Source organism: Pleurodeles waltl, chromosome 2_1 (genome assembly GCF_031143425.1).
Source record: "Pleurodeles waltl isolate 20211129_DDA chromosome 2_1, aPleWal1.hap1.20221129, whole genome shotgun sequence".
Taxonomy (NCBI): Eukaryota; Metazoa; Chordata; class Amphibia; order Caudata; family Salamandridae; genus Pleurodeles; species Pleurodeles waltl.
The window spans coordinates 452,903,626-452,925,421 of NC_090438.1; the positions used below are offsets into that span (position 1 = coordinate 452,903,626).

The following is a 21,796-nucleotide window of genomic DNA, read 5'->3' on the forward strand; positions in this document are numbered from 1 at the left end:
GTAAGTGTCTGTATGTAAATGTGTAAAAAACACATACAGCCGTTCACGCAGATACAAACACATGCACCAGAACACATTACTTACATAGATCTCAAAATATGTGTGCATGTTCCGAGTTCTAGGCTTATCATTGATAAAATAAATCAACGCCACAACAAGAAGTTTGAAATGTCGGTCTTTTGTTGTTGTCGGTCTACTTGTCCTTATACGCTGAAATAAGCTCTCTTTACTGTGAGACCTAGGGAATTGAAGTACTTGCTGGCCACATCTGGTGACATCAATGTACAAATCAGCCATAAAATGAATCAACAATAAAATCAATATTAATGCAATGTCTCTTATAGATTGAACAATGTGATTATATTGCAATCAAAGTTAGATATCTTGCAGCAAACCTCAAAGATCCTCTATGTTATAAAATGCTGAATAGGTGAATTGAACCCTCTTCACTTGAACAACAGTGGTGATCCTTCATCATGGGTGGTTGTCTCTGCCCCTCTGCATTTTCCAAATCATGGTGAGCCTCTGTCAGGCTAAGTAAAGATCAGTGTCAGGGAGCCAAGTACTTTATATGCACTAATGCACAAGCAACTGTAAGCAACTGTAAGAGTAAACCAAGCTTTGCTGGGCTGAAGATTTCTCAGCCCTGAGGGCAGTGATTTAAAAAGCCCAGCAAAGGTCCTCCCGCTCATGACCAGAAGGAGCGTCACGAATAGAGTCAGCCCTAGACATATAAATTCTAAGTCTGAAATGCCCAGAACTCAAGGTCTATCAATGGCACCTCATCACTGATTGGGGTGGGGTCAGCAAGTCTCACTGACAACATCCCACTTTGTGAGGAGTTGGGGAGTCTTACTCTCATTAGGCAACCGATGACATGTTTAGTCAATGAGAGATGTGGAGGAATTTTCTAATGTTCCCTTTCCTCTCCAAAACATCAATCTCCTTCCAGCACCTTCTGCTTTCCCTTTTTGCCACCCCACCCAGTCCTGTTGTAACCACCACAGCCCGTTAAATGTTTTTTTAATGGGTGGATGCACGAGTGGATATGTGAATGTATGTGTATTTGCACGTGTGGATTGGTTCGCCCAAGTGTTTCCCTAAATGTGCTTCTGAATTGTAAGTGTAAGTATGGTGACCGACAGGTCACACATTTGAGTCCTTGAATGGGTGACTCAACCTTCTATTAAAAAAAGGTCAGTTAATTCATCACCAAAATTTGGGAAATAGTAAAACGTTGTTTACAGAGCATGACAAAGTGCTGTAGCTAAAAAAGAATGCAAGCTTCAGTCATGATTCTGGGTTGCACCAATTTTGCATTGCTTTTCTAAATTGCTGCTGGCTATTAAAAATCCTTATTAAATTGTTAAAGTGTTTAAGGTAAAACCACTTGAGAGACCAAAGTCGCCAGCAACAACTTGAGGCATTTATGCTCATGTCAGTTGAATTGAATGTGCCTTCCCAAATGAAAAACAATGAAATTATTAACCTAGCTGCAAAAAACGTCATGGCTGCTTTATTGAATAATAATCAAACTACCCAAGGCCAGATTATATGACAGAAGCAAGTGGGAACAAAACTGTTTTTGAACATGGACATTAACTGCTGGCCATGGTAGACATTTACAATTTTGTGTGTGGAAATTCTTTTCAGCATTCTCCTCAGCTGTGAATTGATAAGTGGAGCCACACAAATATCTCATAAGAGAATTCATAAGAATTTCAGAGTGCAGTGTCTTACCAAACATCTATCAGCCTTATCTAAATAAACAGTAACAACTTTTTGGAAAGCCTGCAGGGTTTCTTGCAAAAGCCAACATAAATGTGAGGAATTCTTTTTTATTTTTGCAGCTTTTTTAGATACATCCCCACATATAGACACTGTCTCTTTTATTTTTATTGTCACAGTTAATGTTCTCTAGAACACTTCACATCTTATCTGAACATGAGAATTATTTTCAGGAACGTCAGCACATTTATTTCAGAGTTACCCTAGCCACATGAAGATAGTCCAGTGAAATGCTGCATACTTTCAGGTGAAAGAACACACATTGAAGTGGATCTGTATTTCTTTGGTTTTAGGTTTCTTTAAGTCTGTTCTTGTAGGCCCTAACCTTCTTTGCCTTTACCAGTGTTATTCTTCTTGACTTTTCATCTATGTAGTGGGGCATGTCAAGGACCCAGGGAGCGTTAAATATACTCTGATGACAAGAAACAAATGAATACCACCCAACAATTTCAGTTAGAAGACCACACATTGTACAGATGAGCTACAGTTTCTATTTCAGGGGGTTATGTTATCTTTCTTGTAGACGATACAACAGTATCAATTATTTTCTGTCTTTAAAGGGTTTATTTGAAGCAACCTCTCTCCTGTGCTTCAAGGCATGAAGAGGTGACACAAATATGTAAAATCTACTCTAGAACGTCAGAGAGAACCCAGTGAATATTTTGGTTAAAATATTACATACTTTCAAATAAAAGGCAAGGATTTGTAACCACGCGTGATTTGGAAATTTTGAAGAATTTGTAAAATTATTTTCAATAAATGACTTTTTTGTCATTGTTACTGGTTTTCTTTTCTGAAATCTTCACCAGTGAATTGAAACAAGAATTATTGAAAGGAATTTGAGAGCCATTTACACCAACAAAGTCACACTCTCAGGTAAAATAGAAACATTTTTTAGAAATCCAGATTATTTTAATTTGTGGGTTTTGTTGGAGCTTTTTAATGGGTTATACATAAACTAAAGTTTGTCACTCTTTGTTGTTGCCCCTCTGTTCTCTGAAACCTGTCTTTTGAAAATTGCCAACAGAAGAAGTGTTTTTATCTCATTCACCTTCTGTTTCCAGAGACCCTGTCCTAACCCCTTCCCCTGTACTGACCTTTCTATTTTCTTGTTTACGTAATGATCAGTTTCTAGGACACAGTTGGTTCCAAGTGAGTATCTTTCAAGATTTTGAGCCTGTAGGTAAGGTTGCAAAGGTATTCCGTAATTCAACTAAATAGTTTTCTGTTTTCAGCTTAAGCCATGAAGTCTGTTCTGTCTGGACCTGTTGCGTCACCTGGTTCTATCACCCACTCTCATTCAGGACCACAGTAGTCACTTCCCAGTTGTTGATGTGAAAACACAAGACCTTTCATTGTATGAGGAAATAGAAAGGATCCACAGATGTGTGAGAGTCATTCTTTCAATGTCATTTGGAATCTGCAGGGATAACCCAAAAGGTCAGACATGTGAGGAACATAGATTTTATTTTGGGGAGAATGGAATATTTTGTTTCCTGTATGGGTTTTTTAAACATTATGTCATTTGTCTTTTGTTGTTGTAGGCAGGAGCATATCTTAATCATTGACATTCGGGGAAGAAGTGCACGTCAGGGTTCCCCCAACTCATCTCTGCTTTTAAATCACAGAATATATGTTGGTGAAATGAACTTTCCTCCCTCTTCCAATTAGCTGATTAAAATATAAACATGTGACAACAACTTCGCAGTTGCACAAAAAGGATGAGAAATGCATTGGTGGGTGTTAGAAAATGGGTCTCTAGTTGGCAGTCAGTTTTCACTCTGTCCAAGTAGGGACCCTCACTCTAGTCAGGGTAAGGGAGTCAAACTCCTAAGATACCCCCTGCTCACCCCCTAAGTAGCTTGGCACTAGCAGTCCGGCTTATCTCAGAGGCAATGTGCTAAGTATTTGTACCCACAAACAGTAACACAGTGAGAACACTACAAATGGACACCCCACCAGTTATGAAAAATAGGCAATATTTATCTCAGTAAAACAAGACCAAAACAACAAACATCCAACATACACAAGAAAATATATGACTTTTAAAAGATGAAATCCCAATAAAAGCACTTAGAAACACAATAGCTATAACTAGTGCTATCACAGGGTAGTGAAAGAGTTGTTCCCAACAGGCGAACACCACTCATGGTGGAGTAAGGCTCCAGTCACAGAGTCACACAGAGCCCAGGAACAGTACCTTAGAAACAAGGCAGAGTCAAAGATGCCACACGGAGTCGGGAGGTAAGGCGTCACTGGAGCCGGCAAGGCATCAGTTCCGTACTGCTGCTCAGGAGGTGAGTAGCCGGTTTCTTGCTGCTATACAGGGGATGTGAGGCATCAGTTCCTTATGGAGGCAGCAGAGGTGAGGCAGAGTTGATGGCAAGGTGGTGGGTCCTTACGATCCAGCAGGGTCAACGAGTCCAGCGGGTTAAGATGCAATGACGTGACTTTTCATTGTTGCAGTCACACCACGGGATCACAGGTGCTGCGGCGGAGTCGGGTGTCACAGAAGTCAGTGACACGGCACTTGGGTCTTAAAATGTTATGGGACTTCAGAAGTGCTGCAGCGGCATCAGGCCTGGGGTGTTAGTCACAGTCACCGCACTTCAGAGGGAACCACACCTTCAAGTGCAAGCAGTGGCAAGGAGTTGGGCATCTCACCGGTTCTGGAGTCATCCAGGGTCTGTGTGCCAGGTTCTTCTTGTTCTGTCAGACTACACTCCCAAGGACCCAGTGTTGGAAAATGGATTATTGGTAAGGGCAGGTAAGTAACTACACTTAGCAATAGGCCAATAACCACCACTTAGGTCCAGTTAGGTCTCAGTAAATTAAAGTTAGCTCAACCCTTGGTAGCTTGGCAACGAGTGACAAGGCTTAACTCAGGAGACAAGGCATAAAGAATTCAAATGTCACAAAACAGTAATTAAATAAAACACAGGAAACAGTTTGAAAATCCAAAATCAATTTACAAAAATAAATTATATATTTATCTTTAAAATGACACCAAAACTAATAAAATCAGATAAGGGGAACCAGAGATATGATTTTTTAAAGAAATAATGCTTTCTAGCGCCTAGAAGCAACTAGTGCTCAAAGGTTTAAAAAAGGACACACTGGAAAGGAACGAAGTCCAGAGTTCAGGCCACCCATGAGGTAACACTATCACACTTACTTTCAGAAGTGTTTGATTCAGGAAAGTGGTCCAAAGTACCAACCAAGGGTTCAGAGGCTCTGGTGTGCCTCTTGGGGTCTGGGACTACAACTCCCACAGTGCACCCCTTCAACTTATGGAGTTGCTCCAAACGTCTCCAAACTTCCGGATCTTCTTCCAGAGGTCCTTTTTGTGTCCTTGAAGTGTCCACAACTTGATCCAAGGTTCCAGAAGCTCTGAGTTGCTCCTTGGTAGTTGGGACTACAATTCCCAGAATGCACCAGGTCAGAATCTTCAAATGGCCACTGGACACTGGTCACCTGGGCTCTGTTTGCAGGACTTGATGCAGGGGACTCTGGGCAGCTCCTTTGTACCTGTAGCAAACAGGGAGTCCCTTCTTGAAGCAGTGGAAGACAGGTAAAGTCCTTTTAGTGGTGAAGCCCAAGTGTGCAGCTGGTGCAGTCCTCCAGAGTGCAGTGTCCAGGTGCAGGTCAGGGGTCCAGCAGGGCAGTCCTTCTTCTCCGGCAGTTCCTCCTTGTTGGAATCTGATAGGGATCTGAGGTGTGGGTGCGGGTCTGCCAGTTTTGTCCCTGCTCCTGGGTGAAAAACAGGGGGGTCCTGGTTCTCCAATCAGGTGCAGGGTCCTCCCCCCTGTGATGACCACTTCCAGGGAAGTGTGGCAAAAATCAATCCCAGGGAGCAACATTCCTCAAAAATCCATCATGGCTGAAAGTGATTTTTGGAGGTTACATCTGGCTGAGCCCACCCACTGGTGTGGCTAAAAATCCTAAACACACCCCTCTCCTGCTCTCTCCTAATCTAATTAAGGGGGCACCTAATTGTCTGGGTTTGCAGGATGTGAGGGTGTTGCTGGGTTGCTCCAAATGTCCTTCTCTGCCTTTGAAGACCAGCTTGGCAGCCCTCCCCCTTCCTGCTTCACCATCTGCTGAGGGGAGATCTCCTCCTCCAGGCACATCTCTTTGTGTGGAGCCAGGCCACTTCACACCTCATCAATTCAGCCTGGCCAGGCTGCCAGAGGCTGGCCAATCAGAGCACAGCAGCAGAAACACTGCAGGGCTGAAGTTGGCAACATTTCAGGTAAAGTTTCAAACTCTTTACCTGAACAAGTTATATTAAATCCAACAACTGGAAGTTGTTGGATTTATTATAACAATTAATTTGATACCAAACTTCTGGTATCTGTTACCTATGGGGACTTTTAAAATTAAAATAAAGTCTCCCCATTCTAGCCTATGGAGGCCATTCACTACAATGAGGGAAAACAAATGTGGCTGTTTTACCTCACCAGGGCATATAAAACTATTTTTATAAGGTCCCTGCTTATAGTTACATGGCACCCAGCCCGTGGGGCACATAGGGCACACCTTAGGGGTGACTTATATGTAAGAATAAGGTAGTTTAGGACTGTGGAACTACTTTTAATTCCAAAGTTGAATTGGCATGTAACTTTAATTTAAAAGCAGCCAGCAAGGCAGGCCTGCCTTTAAAATGACACTGGGCACCTCAGCAGTGCACCTATGGGTGCACTGCTATGGTCACAAAACCTGCATGACCTACCATATACTAGGGACATATATGTAGGTTGACTTAGCCAATTATAATTAGTCTAATTTGCATACTGATTTTACACGGAGCACAGGCCCTGGGACTGGTTAGCAGTACCCAGGGCACCTTTGGAGTCAGGAAAACACCAGCAAAAAGTGGAAAATGGGGGCAAAAAGATAGGGGGCCTCTGCAATCAGCCTTGTTCTCTCACACCCAGAAACTGGTGTATGCACCTCTTGGCAAGTCAGGGTCCTCAGCGAGAGAACCCAGGGGCAGGCAGGTGAAGTTGTTGTCCATGAGACTTCTCAACAAGAGGCAAGATCACTCCAAGCCCTCACAGAAACTCCACATGCAGGATACAAAGCAAACCCCAGTCTTTACCCTCTCCAAAGCAGAAACTGCAGGTCAAACCAGCAAAGCATACACAGCAAAGGGGTAGTGCTCCTCTCACAGCTCTTCAGCTTTTCTCCTTGGCAGAGTAAAAGAAAAGTCTTTATAGTGCTTTCCTGTCCTGGTGCCAGGCACCCTCTAGGGGGTTGGAGACTCCATTGTGTAAGGACAGGCACAACCCTATTCAGGTGCAAGTGTCAGCTCCCCCCACCACTCTAGCCTGTGAAGACCCAACAGGATATGAAAGGCACTCCCTTTGTGTGACTGTCCAGAGTGAATCCACAACCAGCCCAACTGTCATCCTGACCCAGAAGTGTATTCCACAGCCAGGCAGAGGTGCAGAATGGTTAAGCAAGAAAATGCCCATGTCCTAAAAGTAGCATTTTCAAACACACAAGTTAAAAAACACATTTATTAAAAGATGTATTTTAAAATTGTGAGCTCAAAGACCACAAACGCCATATCTCTATCTGCCCCTAATGGGAAATCACACTTACGAGATTTTTCAAGGCAATCCCAATGGTATCCTGTGGGAAAGATAGGCCTTGTACTAGTGAAAAACAATTTTTGGCAGTATGTCACTATCAGGACATGTAAAACACACAGGTTTATGTCCTACCTCTTAAATACATTGTACACTGCCCTTGGGCCTACCTTATGGGTGCCTTACATGTACTAAAAGGGAAGGTTTGGGCCTGGCAAGTCAGTGCACTTGTCAGGTCAACATGGCAGTTTAAAACTTCACACACAGACACTGAAATAGGAGGTCTAATCATGGCGGTGGCAGAATAGGTGTTGCAGGCCTACTAGTGCCATTTGATTTATAGGCCCTGGGCACACATGGTGCACTAAAATAGGGACTTACTAGGAAATCAAATATGCCAATCATGGTTAACAATCATAATCACAATTTACACAGGGACACTTTAGCACTGATCAGCATTGGTAAAGTGCCCAGAGTACAAAAACCAGCAATAACGAAATCCAGCACACAGTCTAAAAACCAAGAGACAGAAGCAAAAAGACAGGGGGAAACCACACCAAGGATGCCAGGCCCAACAGTAGGTTATTCAGCTATCATATTTAAATTGCCACAAATAATTCCCTTTGTTTTGCCATGCCTGGTACTTTGTGAGATGGGCTGAGGAGAGGAAGCCATTAAAGGTTAAGAGGGAAAATGTTTAAGCTTCCAACATTGCTCCTTGCAACTGAAACATGACACAGGCACAAGCAAGCCCCACAGGGAATCCCAGGACCCAAATATCAACCTGAGAATGTATTTATTAGGGGGTGTGACACTACACATACCCACCATAAAACTACATTTCCTAGTTATAAGCTTGTTTCTCAGAGGCAATATCAATAAATGCTTAATGTTCAGACACAGTCTTTAAAACATACATACAAATAAAATCAATTAATGTATCCCAGCACCCCTACCATATTTATAAATAGATGTTGTAATTGAAATACCCAACGTTTAATACATAGAACCGATCTCCCTAAGCACCTCAGCCTTAAAATGTCTAATATTCTTAACGAATCCTCTTATATTACTGGTCTGAGCTAATGTTTCAAAATTTTGCCAGGGTGTATGTGACATCTGAAAATTCAAGATTCAACAAACATGCAAATGACTTATTATATTGAAATATATCATATCTTATAAACAATGGCTTTAAAATCAACTGGTGAATCCTATTAAAATGCTGACAATCAATCACCAGATGAACATTGAAATTCAATATCACAATCCACATGTGCAATTATTCTCTGCATCTAAAAAGGCTACACATTCTTCAGCCTTTAACTGAAGTTGAAGGCCAACCAAAATATTAAAACAGGTGAGCGTAGCTGGGCATGTTGCAAGTACGTAAATGCCCTCCTCTTTTCCCATGATTCTACCATATACTTGGCATAGGGCCTGATCTCTACATACTTCATGGTGGCAAATTTAAACTCTTTAAACAGGCCGTTTTAAGTTCAGTTTTCAAAAGCTGTGAGGCCTTCGTTATCTTAACTTCCTCCATTTTTAGGGTCAGCAATACCGCCAACCTTTTTCTGACCTGCACTACCAACCTTAACTTGGTCCTTCCTATCTCAGCAGCACAAAAGTCCGATATCGTCTGTCTCTCCAAGGACCAATGTTTGTCCCAAAAACGTTGCTTTGTAACCTAACTATTTTCATGTCTGCAAATCCCCTTCCGGTCATATTTCCAGACTCAATGAACTCTTTGGGAGGGCTAACAGTTTTTTGAAACATTTATTCTCACATTCTCACATTTCACCCAACTTCCCTCTTAGCTTAGAGACAATGGGGGTCATTACAACCTCGGCGGTCTTTTAACAAGACTGCCGAGGGACCGCCCTGATGAAGACCGCTAGTGCAGACGGTTTTCTGCTCAGTGCATTATGACTGCTGGCAGCCCTCCATCCTTTTCCGGACGGAGAGCTGCCAGCAGCCATACTGGCGGTCGGCAGGGAAGTGGAGGTTGCTCCACCTCCCCCGCCACGTCAACAGAACACAGCCCACCGAATCACGTTCTGTGATTTGGCGTGGCGGCGTTCTGTTGACGGGGTGCTGGCGGTGGAGCAGCCCCCATGGATCCCGTCCCCTCCCGGAGGATCAACGGACCAGGTAGGTTGATCGTCCGTTAGGGGAGGGGGATTTTGTGTGTGTGCATGGGGGGGTGTGTGTGGGTATGTAGAGGGGGTGTGTGAGTGTGTGTATGCATGCGGGGGTGTTGTTTGTTTGGAAATGTGTGTGTGGCTGTCTGTATGTATGTCTGTATGGATGTGTGTGTGTATGTCTGAATGTGGGTGTGTGTGTATGACTGTGGGTGTGGCTGTTGGCATGTTTGTTGATGTGTGTGCCGGTATGTGTGTTGGTGGTGCCTGCATGCGTGTCTGGTGTGAATCTGTAATGTGATTTTGGATGTGGGGGTGGGGTGGGGGTCCTGCCACCTTTGGGGGGTGGCAGGGGGGTGGGGGGTGTCGGGGAAGTACTAGGGGTGGGGGTGGGGGAGACCCCTATCAGTGCCAGGGAAGGAATTCCCTGGCAGTGATAGTGCTCACCGCCATGGATTTCATGGCGGTTCCCAACCCCATGAACTGCATGGCGGTGAGCCGGATCATGATACCGGCGACGATAATGTGACGGCCGCCGGGCTGGAGACCCAAGTCTCCAGCCCCAGCGGTCGTCTCCGCCCTGGCGGTCTGATTTGAGAAGTGGCAGATGAACATGGCGGTAACCGACATGGTCATAATTCCAAATTGTTTACCGCCAGACTGTTGGCAGTAAAACCGCCACTTCTCCACCAACCGCCAGGGTCGTAATGAGGGCCAATATCTCTACTCCATTAAGACTTTGAGTAGGAACCATTGCATTATAAGCTGTCAGAAGTGGAGACCAAGAGGGGCCCTCAAAGGCAATCCTGAAACAGACTATGCCCCCAATCGTTGCTACTGCCCACATCTCTACTAGTTCTTTATGAAGGACCCAACTCAACTATCTTTTAAACATTATACCAAGATACTTGTAGGATGATACCACCTCACTCTACTAACAGCCATTCAGACAATGTGACTGTTTTTTCCAAAGGGAATTATTTTTGTTTTTTCCAAATTCACATTTAGGACCAGATTCAAGAAAAGTGGCGCTGCATCCAATGCAGCATCACTTTTCTTGCACCCTGAAGTTCTCCCCTACCGCCACCAAGTGTGTGCCATATTTGAATATACAGTGTAGGGTAGGGGAAATACAGTCAACATTTTTGACACTATTGATGTACTGTGCAGGATTAGTGCCAACATTTTGGCACTAATCCTGCACAGTACATGGGGGCCCATTGAAAGCAATGGTGTGCCCCCCTTTAATGCCTCCTCTTTGTAGGCTTTAAAAGTAGCTGCAGAAAATGATGCAGTGGAATCTTCAATTCCACTATACCATTTTTGTGGTCCCCTAACAAGGGAACGCCCCCTTTGCATACATTAGGCCGGACACAGGCATAATGTGGTGCAAGGAGTTACAAAGCTGCGCAATTACTGCTTTGCCACACTTTGCAAATATGGCTCTGTGAATTTGACCTTGCTGGGCCACATTAGCATTAAAAACAATTACACTAATGTGGTGCAAGGAGGCGCTAGGCCCTCTTAAATCTAGACCTTAGTTTATTGACCTCACAATAATTATTAAATTTAATCAACTTTCTCTGTGAGTATACTTGGGTCAAATCCCAAACTGCCAAATCATCTGCATAGAGTAGACATGGCACATGTTTACCCGCTATTTTAGGTCAGCAGGACTGAGTTACTCCCAAGTTCCATTGGGACCAATTTTCCGAGTGCAATTCCTTCAGGGTTACCAATAGGCTTTGGGGGACTTTCTGCTACCTTAATTTAGCCCAGCGAATAAACCGATCTACCAAATCAATAACCAAGCTAAAATTAACAAACCAATAGACTGTGGATAAGTGTGGCACAATGGTTAGAGCAGCAGATCTCTGATGCAGAGATCTGTCCCAGGCCAAGGTTCAATTCCTGCCTCGGTGGGTTGTGGGCTCACTTCCCTTGGACCAGACAATTGTTGCCTCAATGCCTAATCTAATTAATGGGTTTCACTTGGATTCCTGGCTTCGCCCTGGGGGCTGCCCAGGAGTGGGTGCCTAATCAGGAAAAGCCAGGAGGGGTTCCACAGCAGTACACGTACAGTTCCTTGAGACCCTAAAGGGTGAGTAGTGTGCTATCCAAGTGTGAAGTTTACATTTTTAACTCCCAGTTGTTTCCTTCACCTTCTACCCCAGAGCCCAAAGCCTAAAGCAATGATCTATAGTTGAATGCCCTTGCTTAAACCCCCACTGTTTCATTGGTATGATTCTGTTGCCCTCTATCCAATTCTTTAGGGAGCTAAGGATGGTCAGGCTTATCATATGATAGTTCCCTGGTACATTCCTCTCACATTTTGTATATACTGGTTTGATTACTACTCCCTTCCCGCTGGATGGGAATGCACCTGTCCTAGTTATGGCTATACAAACCTTTAAATAAACATTGCCCACTACACTGAGTTTGACCTAATCACAATAGTGGGCAAATTATCTGGCCCTGCTGCTCTTGTTACATTTATGGAGGTTATCAACTTGGCTAAGGAATGAACAGAAAAGAACTCCAAGCTTCCTCCCGCACATTTGGACAACCTTCCCTTGCAATCGTCTTGCTAGCCCTATAAATATTGCTTAGAAAGGTTACCCAGTCAGTTTCTGGGACCATACTTCTTGCCTGTGAGGACGCATTATCACAACATTTGTTTTAACCAACTTCCAGAACTTCCTCATATCCTTTTCCTGTAGGTTCCTAATCACAAGGTCCCAAATTGACTGGAAGAAGGCCTGCTTCTTTATATTAACCAGGGCCTAGTACTCACTTTTCTTACAATAACAGGCCTCATATGCAATTAGGGAGTTTGTAGAGCACCTCACCCTTCCTTCCTTTCTTAGCTCCTTTCTGGCAGATACACAATCCTCATCAAACCATGGAAGGGTGATGAGGTAGATTTTGTTTTACTTTCTTGTTACAGTGCTTCACTACTAGTACCAAGCAGTCAACTACCTCTGCAATGGTTTTAGAATACAATACTAAGATTGATTTATCACCAGCCCTACCATGGACCTCCTTGTGAGTGAATTGATACTGCTTCAATTGGTCCATGTATACTTCATCTATCCTCGTTGTCAGGGATTTTGGAAAATCTACTACCATCAGTATCACTCGATCCCTGGTTGTTGGTGCTGTCGCTATGTCCATTTGTAGCCCCCAGTGATCACTACCCCTTATACCTAACACCCTAAATTCTGTGCAAAGAAAAAATAACCACGCCTGTATAAATATATATTCAATTGGACACTGCTGTTTCCTGTACAAATGGCTATTTAAGCATACGAACCCTAGCTCAAAAAGAGCATGTGTAATTTCTCTTCAAACTTAGATTGAACACATTTAGGGAAACTTCAATTGGGGATTCTGTAACTCTCTAATAAATCTGAGGCCGCAGTATCTACCTGACCAGGAATGACACAAAGGTTGAAGTTCCCAAGTAGGAGAATATGGTGACCTCCCGGGATCTCAGTCAACCCCACCAGCTCCTTCTGGAACACCACCCACACCTCCTTCAGGGTTACCTCTTGACTTATATATACATTCACTACAATTACTGTACTTTGCCATAAGTAACCCTCATAAATATCCAGTGAACAAACTAGAAGCTAATTACTACCTGTCTTAACAATTCTTGCCCCTTTACATCATTTGGTTGAGACTAGTGTCATTAGTCCACCTCGCACCCGCCAGGAAGCCATCTTCATGCCTTCTTTCACAAACTGTATATAGCCACTTTGATGGAATATATCACTCACCAACCAAGTCTCCTGTAAACAAATGATCTCATTCTCCTTCCATAGTTGTGTGAGGTCTGCCGATCTTATCAAGTTCCTCAATCCATGTACAATCCAGGAGAATCCCCCAAGCTGGTGGGTTCAGCAACTACCTAATATACTTCTCCTTCCCAGGAAGGGCCACTCTCTTTATCAAAACTAAAGCAAGCAAACCTATTACTTAGAGGGATCTGATCTATCACCCTCTCGTGGCTGAAACAGATAAGTTACCTTTAGGGTACTATGATTTAAACTCCATCACCTGGGTTTGGGACGAGCTTACTTCTTACCTATCACCAGATTTAGCTGTTCCTCATTTAGACCTGCATGGTTTACCAGCAGGAGAAAAACTGAGAGGTTCTACCTCATTTGCCTGCTGTATTCTTAATCCTACATTATTAAGAGCATCAATAGCCGCTAATACCAGATCTACAAAAATGGTAGAGATAAAACTAATTTTTGTTACTTCTTTACCTGCTTTGGACTGGGCAAAGGCTACATACTCAATATCTTTTGACACAACCTCCTTTAGTACCTTACAAGATGAGATTGCTGACAGAATATTTGACAGATTATATTGGTTTCCATTTGCTAGTTTTTTTTCCCTATTCAAGTCACCTCTAGATACACCTATTTACCCTAGGTACATGGCGGGTAGAATATACCCTCTGTTGGACTAAATCTTCATCTTCAACATTTCTGTCATAAGAGCTACTTATGTTCAATGAATATTATCACCAGCTACTAATAGCATTAATGTTGTAGTAGTGACTGCATCAGACAAGATGATGTTAGTGGCCACCCCTGCAAGATAACTTGCGGTGGCCACCTCAGTGCAACAAGCTAGATTGCCAGCAGTAATGTAAAAAAAAAGCTTTAGCATTTGGGAATGCCTCTACATGAGTAGTAATGGGCATAGCTGAGATGCTTCTGCCACCAAGCTAATAATATGAGTAATAAGCCACCACATAATGCAAGATTTATCACTCAAATATCAGCTTTCAAGATATTTTTGAAATTAAACAATTATTCTTAAAACCTCACTATATGTATTTTAAAATTGCATAATCTTTCTTCAATACAAACTTGCCAATGTTGGTATACATATGTTAATTCAGCTGAGTAAGAGCTTCTAATTAAGAATGCTGGGCATCACACAGGAGAGCTCCTTACAGGTAGCTCAAAGCTGGAGAACTACTCTTTGTAGCTGCTTGGTTTAGAGTGTGGTCTACACTCCTCATCCCAATTTGGAGCCATTTGAGAAAAAACTAAGTTAGAAGATGTTTCCCCATTTGGAGATATATAATAACACCTTCTGCAGCACATTTGTGCATCTGATACTATATGTAAAAAAAGGATAACAACACAAGACCATTTAAAAATGTGTACTTTTACATGAAGCAGATGCCTGAAGCAGTTTTCACTTTTGAAATGGCAAAGGAGCTCCCAAAAATACAATAAAAAAATACAATAAAAAGCAACTTATCGAAATTGTGATGTACAGCTGGAATATTTCAGATTGGCATTAGAAAGGCCTTGTGTGCTGTATATTTAAAGTAATGATACTATGAAAGTAAAGAATGACATGATTTTTGAATGGAGGACAGTAGGGATGAGTGATGTTTCTTTTCTAGTTTAGAGGGACATGAACATTTCATTGTGTGTACATATACCAGTGTTTCAGCAATTAAAAGACTACTGCATGGGTGCAAAGAAAGGTGCCGTCCAAGTGTGATCTATTGTTATCAAATACTATTTTACTTAGACTTATCCCATTGCTAGGCAAGTGCTGTAGTTTCAATTAAAGGTAGTCTGGTTTACAGTGCTCATCTCATTAAATTTTATATAGTTATGTTGTGTTGAGTAAAGGTTCAGGTAAAACTTGTTCATTTGTTTAGATGTCTGAGACTTTACTATTTATTTCACAAAACATTCCAGGTAGGTTGATCTTAGCTGCACACTTATTTCTAGCCATAGGCTTCATTTGGTTTGTTCTGTATTTAAATATTTGTATTGCGTTTCATAAGACATATCAAACATTAACAAATATTGGTACCAAAGTGGCATTAGTCATGTGTGATGACCATACAACTCCTGACAGGCTATCAGGGTTCAGTAGTAAGTTGAGGAAGGGAGGTAGAGGAGAGCAGTTGTCTTAAAGCACTTTATGGCTAGTAGGAAACTCTGTTACACACAGTAGGGGGGACTGTTTTTTTACATATGTATGTGATAGCAACCTATGGCATAAAGTCTATGGGCTCGATTCACAGAGGTAAACTTACACCAAATATCTAAGTTCAGACCAAAAGTAAAATTTTAGACCTAGACTCTAACTTTACTCATAGTAAAGTTAGACTTGTGGTCTAAGTTTAGACTCTTGATCTAAACTCAGACCAAAAGTCTAACTTTACTAAAAATAAAGTTAGACTTTAGGTCTACACATATTTAAGGGCAATGGAGCCTATTTGAGATAGTGTTCTGACAGGGATATTTAAAGGGAGCATGCTGAAAAGGTATTTAAATCAATGGGTTGAGATAATTTTTGAAGTCTGGCTCCTACCCCATGGCTGTAGCAAGTGCTGGCTTTAGTGCTGGTGGCGCCTTGTGGGATCATCTTTTTTGGCACCCCCCACCCCATGACCACCTCCTTGGATTCCCTCACTCATACCCGGCAAAAGTGCCCCTCGTCTTTCCATAGCCCCTCTCACATATGTTTAATTTGTTTTTAAGCGCTTGTAAAGGCTGGCCTTACTAATCCACTCAGCTATTCATATACATTTTAGTTCTGTTCTTTACATCCGGGGTATTAACCCTCTGTGCTACTTTTTATCGAGTCAAAACTGCCACTGGACAAAACACTGATCTCTCTCTCTAGCAAAACGATAATCACAAGAGTTACCATGACAATTTAATTGCTTCTTGAAGGCTGGAGACACATGGACCTTTGCAGCAGGTGCTTTAAAATCAAAAGTTTTGTAAGTTTATTGCTAAACACAGTTCCCCCCTGAGGTCAGCGCCCCCCATTAAGATCAGCACCCGGTGCGGCCACACAAGTCGTACTTCCCCAAAGCTATTGCTGCCCATAATTGAAAGGTTGACTATCTGCCAAAGTCCGCTCTTCTGATGTTTAGTAAGGGTAAGATGTTGACTTTGGTCATAGAAACAAAGTGACTGCTCACTAGAATGATCAGGTATTTCAATCCACTCATTATCCGTTTGGCCAGCAAATGGACTAGAGGGCACCGGGAAGTATGACGGTGTCAAAGGCATGTCATCCAATTTTCTCCAGTTAATATTACATCTGGAGAAGCAGGAGAATGTATCAAGCAGGACCATAAGAGCTGGGACTGATGGCATGAGTTACTTATTGTCAGGATCACGTCATCCACTTAAAGCAGTATCTTCAGTTCAGCAGCTGGAGTGTCCACTCCCATGATCTGTGTTGACATTCTAATAGCTAAGCCAGCAGTTCAAGGGCAAGAAGGAAGACATGTGGCAGAAGACAACCATGACTCTTGTCCCGGGTCATGAGGATCACATTTGAGAGGAGATGATTGGAGTTATAAATGCTGTAGGGGTGTGTTAGGGCCAGAAGGCCATCGATCTAAAGTTTGGGCCAATTCCAAATCTGGCCATATAAGACAACTTGTGTTAAGGGAGAGAAGAAGTATTTTGTCTTTATTGTGTCTGAAGAACCAGAGTTAATGTGCAGAGTCCACGGGTGGTTGTGAGAAGGCCTATGATGCACAAAGCCAAACTGATTGTTGTGTATTAATACCTTAATAACCCATACAAGGCTACTGACCAAGATTTTAGGCCAGTATTTTCATGTCACAGTTTAACAACAAGAAGTAACTCACAATTAACACATAACAAATGGTCTTCATCTGGTTTTGAGATGAACAATATGTGTGCTGTTTTAAATTCAGGCCATAAAGAGCCAGTAGTTTTGGCTTCCTGAAACATTGCTGTAAGGAGCTGAACAATGTGGTCTTGTGTTGTTTTGTATAATTCCAAGGGGTCTTCCCTGGGTCTTTTCCCTATATTCAAGGTTTTGATGGCGTTAGTGACTTCATCTTTGCTTATGTCTAGATCCATTTCCTCCTGGGTGCTCATGGGGAGAATGGGCAAGCAGATACAGGACATATTTGTATTTTAATGGGTAGTGTTATTCAGATCCTTCATGAACTACTGAGCTGAGTATAAAGATGTAAACGTGTCCATGATGTCCAGTGGGTGGGTAAGGATTTCATCAGAGGCCTTACGAAAAGCTGTTAAAGTGAATTGGGCTTCCTTCTGTTTCAGTTGCATCACCAATAGTCTTCCCTGCTTTTGTGTCATGTCCATAAGCAGTCTGGCTGATCCAGGAAAGCACTTTCTACACCGTCAGGGTGTAGTTACAATTATGTTTGCAGTTCTTATTCATCATGGGCTCTACTCAGAAGGAAGAGGATGAACCAGGCCACAATGATCAGGAGATAAAGAAGAAGAGAGTTGTGCCTGGTGTTGGCCTATGTACCATTAGGAATGCATCTGTAAATCATTGGTTAAGGTTTGTGAAGGAACTTCCATTTATCCATACCCAATGGTCTATTACCATGTCTGTGGTCCCTGTTGGAGTCTCTACTCCTTTTAGGAACCTCTAGGAGTAGTGCCAGAGGAGCATCAGGTCAGAACAGGGTAGTATTCATAGGTTGGATTCATGCCTCTCAATTTTGAAGCCAAAGTTCCAGTTCTGCCAGAACACAGAAGTCCATGGTCTTGTCATTGAGCGAGACAAACATTTTACCACTCCCAGTAATCTCAAACAGATGTCCCACTTCCTATGTGCCAAATAGAGGGGCAGAAAGTTTTTTCAGATAATGTGTGTCTCGTAGAATAAATCTGCAGAGAAAGTAAGCTCTCCCATGCTGGTGGCGAACGAGGTAGGCAATCACTGGGCGAGGCACTTGTCAAGTGGACACACAGAGCACCACAGTCTGATAGGCTTGAACTAATTCCAGAAGGAGCAAGAGGACAGACTCAGCAGCTTCGGAATGAAAGTCAGGAGATACAGTAAGATATCTCAAGTACCCTCCATCTCTGTAACACCAAAAATATGGATACTGTTCCAGTGATGGTGCCCCTCTGAATCTGTTAATTTCTTCTGTGTGTTCCATAGCTTGATACTCCATCTCATAGTTTCCATCACTCACAGACCCATATCGTCTACTCTATGATCTATGGAATCCATTCATTGTCACCGTTGGAACAGGCCCCCTCAGTAACTTGAGTTCTGCATTCATCTCTGTGGTTGAGTGCTCCACAATAGGTATTGAGGCTTGAATAGATTTCAATGCGATGATGATGGAGTCCCGGGTGTCTCCTGAAGTTGCCATTGTGGATGTTGTGGTGACACTCTTATTTTTTGCGTGGCTTCAGCAAAGCTCAGTGGCTGTACCACTTTGCCATTAGACATCAGGGCCATAGATAGAGGGAAATGGCAGATGATCCTGTAGTCCGGGAGGTCAATTAAACTAATGGGAACCTCAGCTTGCAATCAGACCTTTCCAAATGAAGAAGATGGTGAAAATCATCTCCCAGTCCAATATGGTGGTCCAGTCCTCAGATGAGTGTGCCAAACAGGTGGTCTACCCTGGGTCCATGTGACACACTAGTGTATTTCTCAGGCACCAACCACGTCAGCTGCAAGAGAGATGGCAGGTAAAGGCTCGTAAATAGGGCAGGTCCACCCAAGAGGTGGCTTATCATTCAGAACTTCCAGGGCATCAACAGCACCTATTGGGGAAATCCCACAGAAATCAAGGAAGAACATAACAGAGCTCCACTGGATTGGGGGTGTTGTGTTGCTGCGTCCCATGGCTGGAGGCCATATTTAGTCATCTCAAAACAGACAGCCTGAAGTGCAAGGCCAACAGACACCTCGTCTGTACAGTATGTTGGTGGCTCTTGCGGTCAGCCATGACACTTCTGAAGAGTCAGCTGGGTGCATAGACCCTAGGAGCGTTTATGGATGAAGAGCTGTGCTGCGATAAAGGTGTATGGAGCCTGGTTTGGGTAAAGGTCCCAGGAGCTGCACTAGGGAGCTGCTATTTACAATCACAGAATAGCTCCACCTCCTATTTGATGTGTTCTTAGGAGAGTTTTGGTAGGACATGATAATAAAAAATGCACCCAAAAAAGAGTAAGATAATTGTAATCTAAATGTACTGTAGCCCTGCCTTAGAGTCAATAAGTCAAGCAAAACACATGCCTATCCAATGGTACTGCCACACCTTTTTAACAATGGAGGCAGATAATTAATATGACACTCCATTAACTTAATTAAAGCAGTTTCACTATGTATGTATATACCAAACCATAGAAATTCACGAATTATCTCAAGTAACTATAACTGGTGCCCAGGGGGAAAGTAGCTGTGAGAGACTCTGGGCATCAGAGTGCGTGTATCAGTGTCTTAATCTGTACGTCAGTGTCTGTGCAGGTCTGTAAGAGGGTGCATGAGGGTGGCAGTGGGGCTGTGAATGGGTGCACAAGGGTCTGAGTGTGTGTGCGAGTGGGAGAAAGAGATTGAAAGAAAGAGAGAGAGAAAGTGAATGAAAGGGAGATAGAAAGTTTTTTAGGCTTTGCTGGATGATTTATTTAGAATTAGATATTTCTGCACAAATTGAAGAGAACAATGTATTTGTCTGTTAAAAAGAGTAAGATCTCCTTTCATTATGAACCATTAAACAATTGCAGTTGGAAAAAAAAATGAAGGAGGGAAATGACTATGGATACACCTGGATTGGAACCCTGAACTCTCTATGTGAAGGTCTATGATCTTCATCATTATGCTATCTTTAAAAAAAATATCTTTTGTTTAGCCCTTTCTGGGCTATATTGGATCACGGATGTAGCCTCAAGGCCTCCCCCGTGGCCTTACCAGATAGTTTTTTTGTTTTAATTTTTCACCCTTTACAGGTTATCTGGGACCATGGGGGGAGCCTCAAGTCCTCCGCCGCAGTCCCAGCAGGCTCCCCTGGAGCAATGTTTTCACCGGTGTTCCCTGCATGCGTATCTGTGTGCAGAGAAGACAGATGAAAACTCTGCTTTCTGAAAGAGGGACCTGTTTGACAGGACCCACTGTCAAAAAGTGGAGAAATGTTTGCTGTGACTTGGCTGCAGCTGTCAAAGATGCAGACAAGTGACAAAAAACAGCTATGTCTTGGAGATAGGCATCCCTGGACATAGCAGGAGCCGGCCCTCTAGGGTTGTGGTCCCCAGGCTCATCTGTGGCTGCATGAGGGGGGCTACACAGGAGTCCCCACTTCATTTTTTAAAAAGATTTACTGTGGATTTGTGACCCTGTCACTATTCTGTGGCAAACTAATAAAAAAAAAATGTTTTAGCCCTGGTGGGGCGATCCCCAAAAATACCACCACCACCATAGCTAAGGGGTAACCTTTTTTGTGGGATTTGGCTGAAGTTGAGTCCGAACATGGCTGACAACACTTCCTTGTTGATGTGTTGTCAGTCAATCAGATCTCTGCACGAGATCAGGAGGGGTTGCGAATCCATCCAAACCCTAAATATACAAATTTAAATTTCTTATTATTTCTCTAGAACTACTGAACGGATTTACACCAAATAACAAAAAAGCCTCTTTCTAGACCAAGAGCTACCTTTCTGCCAAATTTGGTGTAATTCCATCTGATGATTTCGGCTCTATCGCTGTTCAAAATCCCTATGGAAAAATTAATGGAGAAAACATGTTTGGGGACCTCTCTTATTCTTGCCCCCCCCCTTGACAGATCACCCCAAAACTTTCCAGACAGCAACTGAAGTGACATCCATTGTTTTTTGGAAAATTTAGTGAAGATTCATCAAATCGCCAAAGTTATTAGCAAAACAAAAAATGCTTTTTCTATAGAAACTAGGTCCTAACTATAACTACTTAGTGGTGACCGCCACTGTGTTTTTATATATATATATATATATATATATATATATATATATATATATATATATATTTATCTATAGCCAACACGTTTCGGCTGTAGCCTTGTTCATGGTAAGGCTACGGCCGAAAACCGTTGAGTGAGGACAATCTATGTGGATTAAATCTCTTCCTATAGGAAGCTCTCCACCAACAGATGGTAACTTTAAAATCCATAAAGCTCCAACTCGTTTTTTACAGGGAGGGCGCATGTAAGTCCACACTTAGGTGCAAATCTTCACTTTGAAATACTGAATCGCAAAAAAGCATAGTCATGCGTGGGTGTAGTAGTAAATATACTTATCAGTAAATATACATCTGTATATTTACCTTTGTTAATCAGGCCCAACTTATTTGAGCTACATACTGCTCCGATATAAAACAGAACCAATGAATTCCAGTCCGCATGTGATGAGAGCATATTTCTATTTTGAACTACAGAGAATAAATGCTTCAGTATGTGATTAGACAATGAAGCAATAGATTGATACA

General features: G+C 42.6%; 1 protein-coding gene across 1 annotated transcript in view; it reads right to left on the reverse strand.

Moving 5' to 3' along the window:
* Window positions 1-21,796, reverse strand: part of KLHL4 (kelch like family member 4) — a 924,273-nt gene that overhangs the window by 468,204 nt on the left and 434,273 nt on the right. The window lies entirely within an intron of this gene.